Consider the following 6358-nt stretch of genomic DNA (forward strand, 5'->3'; position numbering starts at 1 on the left):
TGAATTTTGTTCAAATTAAGTTGGAAGCAGCAACAGGACACTCCCTCTTTCTACACACTTGAAATCCCATCCCTCCTCAAAGACCCAAATCTCTCCCTAGAAATTTTCTCTGACCAATCACTTTCTCCCTACTTTGAGATTTCCCATCTGCTCCATCCATCTAGTCTTTGCGGCACCCTGTAACACATCCTATGAGCTCTCTTCACTTCTGTGTCCTCTCTCCAACTACAGCCAGTGGTACCCGAAGGGTGTGCTACAGCAGAGTACTGTGCTGGGAACTGGATGAAACAGCCATATGAACGAAGCTTATACTTGCAGTCGTACACACTGAAGTCTGGAGATTTTCCCATGATGTGCTTTCTTTACAGCAAAGAATAATAATAATGTGACATGAACAAAAAAAAGTTTGAGGACCACTGCTTAACATTCCCAGTTCCTTCAACTAATTTTTCAGGACCTAGCCTTCAGCACTCAGAATTTCTCCAATAACCCTCCCACAATGGCCAGATCAATTCCCCCTAGACTCTAAATTCTCTCAATGGAGAAACTCAGCTGCAGAGAAGAAAGCAGAAGATCGGCTTCATCTCCTGGCTTTTCAGCTATTCTATGATTCCATTTCATTCCTCCTCTGTAACTCCTCTATGTCTGTCACCCCTCAACAAACATTGATTAAGTGCTTACTGTATGCCAGGCACAGTGCTAAGAGTATAGGTCCTTGAGATGCACAGTTCCTTGAAGAGGTACCATTGTGTATATTAGGGAATGGATGAAAGAACTGTGGTGTGTGAATGGAATGGAATAGTACTGCACTGTAAGAAATGACAAATATTAGCAATTCAGAGAAATATAGAAAGACTTGTAAAAATACACAGTGATGTAAGCGGAACTAGTGGAACAATATACCCAATGATGATAAGGAAAACATAAAGAATAATCAAACGTAACACCTATGCTGGGCTCCATGTTCCAACTTGCCCTGGAAAGTTAAGTGCCATCCCTCTGGGTGGTTGCTGCCTCATCTGCCAAGGATAACCCTGTGGGTGACTATCCTCCCAACACTGTACCTTAGAAGCTTCCTCTTGTGTGTGTGCTTCCTCTTAACAATCAGCCAATAGACTTCGTTAGCTTTTTAGAAAATATATTTACTGAAATGGCACAAAAAAAGAACAGTAGTTACAAAACATTTCCCCCCAAAACCTGGGGCATTATTCCACAAAATTATACTGAATCCAGGAATGTGAGTGTGAATTAGTACAGTGGTTGGAAAGCATACATGTAGGCAACATACACATGACCAAGGTAATTCTGAAACAATGAAATTTCAATGCTCTTTCTTTCTCTGAAGGGTACACATGAAGTTCTTCGTGGGGTAAGGGTTTGGTGATACAGCAAAGTGGCACAGTGGATAGTGCTCTGGTTCTAAAATCAAGGAGACAGAGCTGGGTTCAAATTTACCTTAAATACTTCCTGGCTATGTAACCTTGGGCAAGTCACTTAATCTGTCTGCCTCAGTTTCCAGGACAATAAAATGGTAATAATAAAAGCACCTCCCTTTCAGAGCCACCATGAGGATCAAATGAGATAATACTTGTAAAGAGCTTAGCATACCACCTGGCATACAGTAGGCACTTAATAAATGTTGGCTTCCTTCCTTTAGTGATGGGTGGGTCAATCTACTATTGAGCAAATTGTCTTTTTGTTTTGATTTCACAGTCACTTCTGAATATAGCCATTACCAGACTCAGCTATCCTTTCTTTTTCTGGAGAGTCCACAAGAAGTAAAATGTGGGGCAAGGTATCAGTGATGGGTGAGTCAATCTGGCTGCTGGGCTAGTTTAGACAGGTTGCTCAACAAATGGGCTACTACAGGAATGGGTCAGGCTCCATATAAGGAGTAGACCTTTGCAGTGGAGAATTTAATCCCGAATCCCCAAACCCATTAGAACTTTGGGAATTTCCCAGTCTGTTGTGTCCTGGAACTATCAGTATGCTATCTGAAATCATCATCCTTGACCCGCACGTAGCCTTCTGACCAAAGGAAACAAAAAAGCTTTGGTCTCTAGGAGTACTATTCTCCTCTGCCTAAGACTGTTTTTATCCCCTATTGAAAAACGGGTGCATTTTTTTAGGGAGAAAAAAAATCTGAAATGGCTAAAATTTGAAAGTGGGTGCTGGGAAGTTTGGGAACATTAAGGATCCTTATTCTGGGCACGCTATATAATCCAATTTGTCTTTTTATTAAACACACACATGTATATAGGACTTCTTCAGAAGTGCTTCTGAAGAGTTTCAGCTCAGAGAAAGCTCAGCCACTAACATTTCCACAGGACTCCATCTTTGGCTCTGGATGGGTGATTCTACTAGATTCCTCAGGCTCACTCACTGTTCTATGAGCAGTGGCAAGCTTCACCACTTCTAGCCTCTGGCTCAGCTTTTTTTCAGCAAGGACAATGACACTTAGCCTAGGATTCATAAAAAAAAAAAAAAAGCCTCATACCTTTTGACTCCCACAGAGCCTCAGCTCTGAGGTTTGGCGGGAAGTGGGGATATGTCTAGCCTCTCCAGTTCCCAAAGTATCCTCCTCCAGTGAAAGATTCCACCCTTAAGGTTATCCTCCACTTACCTACACTTTCAAGATCCCAGTTCAGGTCTTGAGCCGAAGAGTGTGGCTAGTAGGGAAGGATGGGACTAAGGTCCTGAAGCTATCTATACCCAACAAGCAAATTCATTGTCCTTGCTGGCCTTTTTATATGCAACTGACCTAATCAAACCTCTGACCCCTTTGTAAGGTCTGGAGTGCTACCTTCCCATCTCAGAAAGGGTTTCCCTTTTATATTTAGATGTTTCTGTCTTTTACTACTTCCAACTTTCAGCTTTGCTTTTACTCCTTCCAGCTTTCAGCTTGGCTAAAATCCAAATGAGCATATCTTTATATAAAACCAAAGCCAAAAGCTCAGTAATTGTAATGACCAATCTTGCTCCACCCCCCTTTAGAGATGAAGAATTTAACCTTCCTTCTTTATTTGGAGAAGTGAGGAAGTATGGGTGTGGAATGTTTGTATAAATACTGTTAAACCAGGTCACTGTTGGTGGTTTTGTGTTAAAAAAAAAATGAATTATTATATTGGAAATTTTATGGTGTGGTTGAGAAATGGGAAAAAGTATATTCAGAAATGATTATGAAGCAAAACCAAAAGGTACTAATAAAACTTTCTTCTAAAAGATGGCGTCATTAGCAATATTAGCAAGAAAACTGGGTTTGAAAGCTGGATAGGGATGGTGTACTTTAACTTCTCTCATTTTCAGCTCCCTCACCTGGAAAGCAAGGAGAATTCACCTCACAGAGTTGTGTTGCTGCTGTTTTTAATGGGAACATATATTAAATAAGGTTTCACTTACTAGCAGAAATAAGCCTTTGAGCTTGAATGATGGTGCCCAACCTCTGGAGATGCAAAGTTTGGGAGTCACCTGGAAGGCTGAAAGCCTTAGGGATGGGTAAGTCATCCCTTAGCTCATTTCTGAATGATGCAGCACTATCAATATTTGAAGGTAAAGCCAAGTCCTGAGGATCCAGAGGCCTCAACTAACTTTGCCAACCTGGCTATTTTTCTTCTGCCTCCCCACTGTAGGAGGATTGTTGTTCAGTAGTTTTTCAGTCATATCGGACTCCTTGTCACCCATTTGGGATTTTCTTGTCAGAGATACTGGAGTGGTTTTCCTTTTCCAACTCATTTTACAGATGAGGAAACTAAGGCAAACAGGGTTAAGTGACTTGCCCAGGATCACTAACTAGTGTGTGAGGCCATATTTGAACTCAGGAATATGAATCCTCCTGATTCTAGGCCTGGCACTCTATCCACTATGCCACCTAGCTGTCCTTTTAAGAGGATAGGGAACTTCAATTCTATAAACATTTATTAAGCACCTATTATATTTGAGACATTATGGTAGATAGATACAAAGAGAAGAAATAAAAATGAGTTGGTCCTTCCCAACAAGGAGAAATACAAAGTAATTTGGAGAAGGAGAAAATTTGTCTTATTTCTTTGAAGTTCTCCCCTTCTCTCTGTAAGCATGACCATAGGAGGAGAACCAGGAAGGTAAACAGACCCTGAAAGCTCAGAGACACCTTGAACTCTTGTCTTTCCCATTCATTTAGTCACAAAATCCTATCGATTCTACCTCTATGCATAGCTCTAAAATCAGGCTCTTTTCCCCTTCCCATCACTACCATCCCCTTTAACTAAGGCCCTTAATAATTTCATTCTGTCAACAAGGCCACACTATGGTGGTAGTTCAAGGGAAGAGGAATACAGAAGCAAAAATAAATCAACTCCTGCCCTGAAGGATCTTAACATTCTATTGAGGGAAACATGTACATAGATAAGTATATACAAAATGCATTAATGCAAAGGGGGTATAGTAACAGCTGGGAGAAACAAGAAAGGCATATTGGGTGTGGCCCTCGAGCTGAGCTTTGAAGGAATCTAGGGATTCTAGAAAGTGGAAGGAATAGCGCTAGGTTTGGGGAATAGCCTTGGCAAAGATCAGGAGAGAGGAGATGGGCATCATGTGTGAGCAATATCACCTTGTGATAGCCTGGCACCTCGTCCTCTCCTTCCTGCCTCATGACAAAAATCTCTAGCTTGGTCACTAAGCCCTTCTGGTGTAGGGGTGGGGGTGGGGGTGCAGTTGTCTATCAGGGTTGCTTACCAAGGGTCCAAAGTTATTCTGTGATCTTTGAAAGATTATGGAGAGTTCACTTTGGCAACTCATATACTAAAACTGGCAGGGCTGCTAGGTAGCACAGTGACTAGAGCACCAGGCCTAGAGTCAGGAGGATTCATCTTCCTGAGTTCAAATCTGACCTCAGACTCTTACTAGCTGTGTGACCCTGCACAAGTCACTTAACTCTATTTGCCTCGGTCTCCTCATCTGTAAAAAAATGAGCTGGAGAAGGAAATGGCAATCACTCCAGAATCTTTGCCAAAAAACAACAACACACACACAGAGACACATATACACACATACACAGACACACACAAACACACACACCACCCCAAATGGGGTCACAATGGGTTTGAAATGACTGAACAGCAACATACTAAAACTGGAACAATATAGAGATTAGCATGGCCTTTATGCAGGAATGACATGCCAATTTGTGAAGTATTCTATATTTTTTACTTGGAAAAAAAAAAGACGGATCATGGAGAAGGCTCTCAGCAAAGGCAGTAAACTCTTGGGACCTACGTTTTCAGATATGGCCAAAGTCTTGCTTTGCTTGACCATGTTACTTTACTTGTTGCAAAAGGATAGTTCTGTTGATGTGAAGGGTGATCTTACAGTGATGTAAGAGAAAAGCATTTAAAAAAAAACCCAACATTTAAGAAAAGAAAGAGCAGTTTTCTAACTGGAAAGGTGAAACTGGCCTGAAGAAGTAAACTGTATCCCAATTTTCAAAAAAGGGAAGATGTTATAATCTAAAAATAATAAGCTAGTGAGCTTGACTTCGATTACTGGCAAAATTCCAGGATATATTATTAAAAGGATGGTTTGTGATCATTTATTTTAAAAATAATTTTTATGGATAACTTTGTTTTTATGTCACCTGCATTTCCCTGTATCCTCCCTCTCTTCTCAGAGAGCTAATCCATATAACAAAATGTTTTAAAAAGAAAAAAATTTAAGAAAAGGAAAGAAAACAATCCTAAAAACTGAGCAAGGTGACTCTATTTGAAGGTATTTGAAGGGTTGCCTTGGGGAAGAGGGATTTGACTTGTTTGTTTTGCTTGACCAAGGGCAGAATTGACGGAGCACGAGTGGAAGTTATGACAAAACAGATTTGGGTCTGCCATAAGGAAAAATTTCCAAATGATTAGAGAGTCATATCCCAGGAGACAGTATTATTCTTCCTCACTCTGGATCTTCAAAGCAAGGCTAAATGACAGGTTGCCCTACATGACTCTGTGGTCTATTGCAACCCTGAGATTCATTCTAAGTCTCTTTCCTTCCTACAGGAAATGATGGGGGTGGCGCTGGCTGTGGGGGAGGTAGAGGCTTTGGACTTTCATTCATTCAATATCCATTTATATAAATTTATTGACTCTGAAAAGTGCTTGTGGAATAAGTGATTGAATGAATGTATGAATAAATAACCATCTACCATGTGTCAGGCCTTAGATATAACACCTTACCATGTGTTAGCTACTAGAGAAAAAAAAAGACAAAAACAAAGTTTCTGGCCTGAAGGAACTTAACACTTTTTTTTTCCTGGTCATGGTTCCTGGTTCCTTTTCTTCCTTATTGGATACCTAGGCTACTGAGCTAGGCAGACTCATCTGCTCTATGGGATATT

General features: G+C 40.7%; 1 pseudogene; it reads left to right on the plus strand.

Annotated features, from left to right (window-relative positions):
- The first annotated feature begins 5086 nt into the window (after positions 1-5086).
- Positions 5087-5184, plus strand: LOC138149311 (U6 spliceosomal RNA; annotated as a pseudogene).
- Positions 5185-6358: the final 1174 nt, after the last annotated feature.

The sequence above is a fragment of the Petaurus breviceps genome, unplaced genomic scaffold, assembly GCF_028583685.1.
Source record: "Petaurus breviceps papuanus isolate PSGF00001 unplaced genomic scaffold, PetGlider_PUasm1.0 90845, whole genome shotgun sequence".
Lineage (NCBI taxonomy): Eukaryota > Metazoa > Chordata > Mammalia > Diprotodontia > Petauridae > Petaurus > Petaurus breviceps.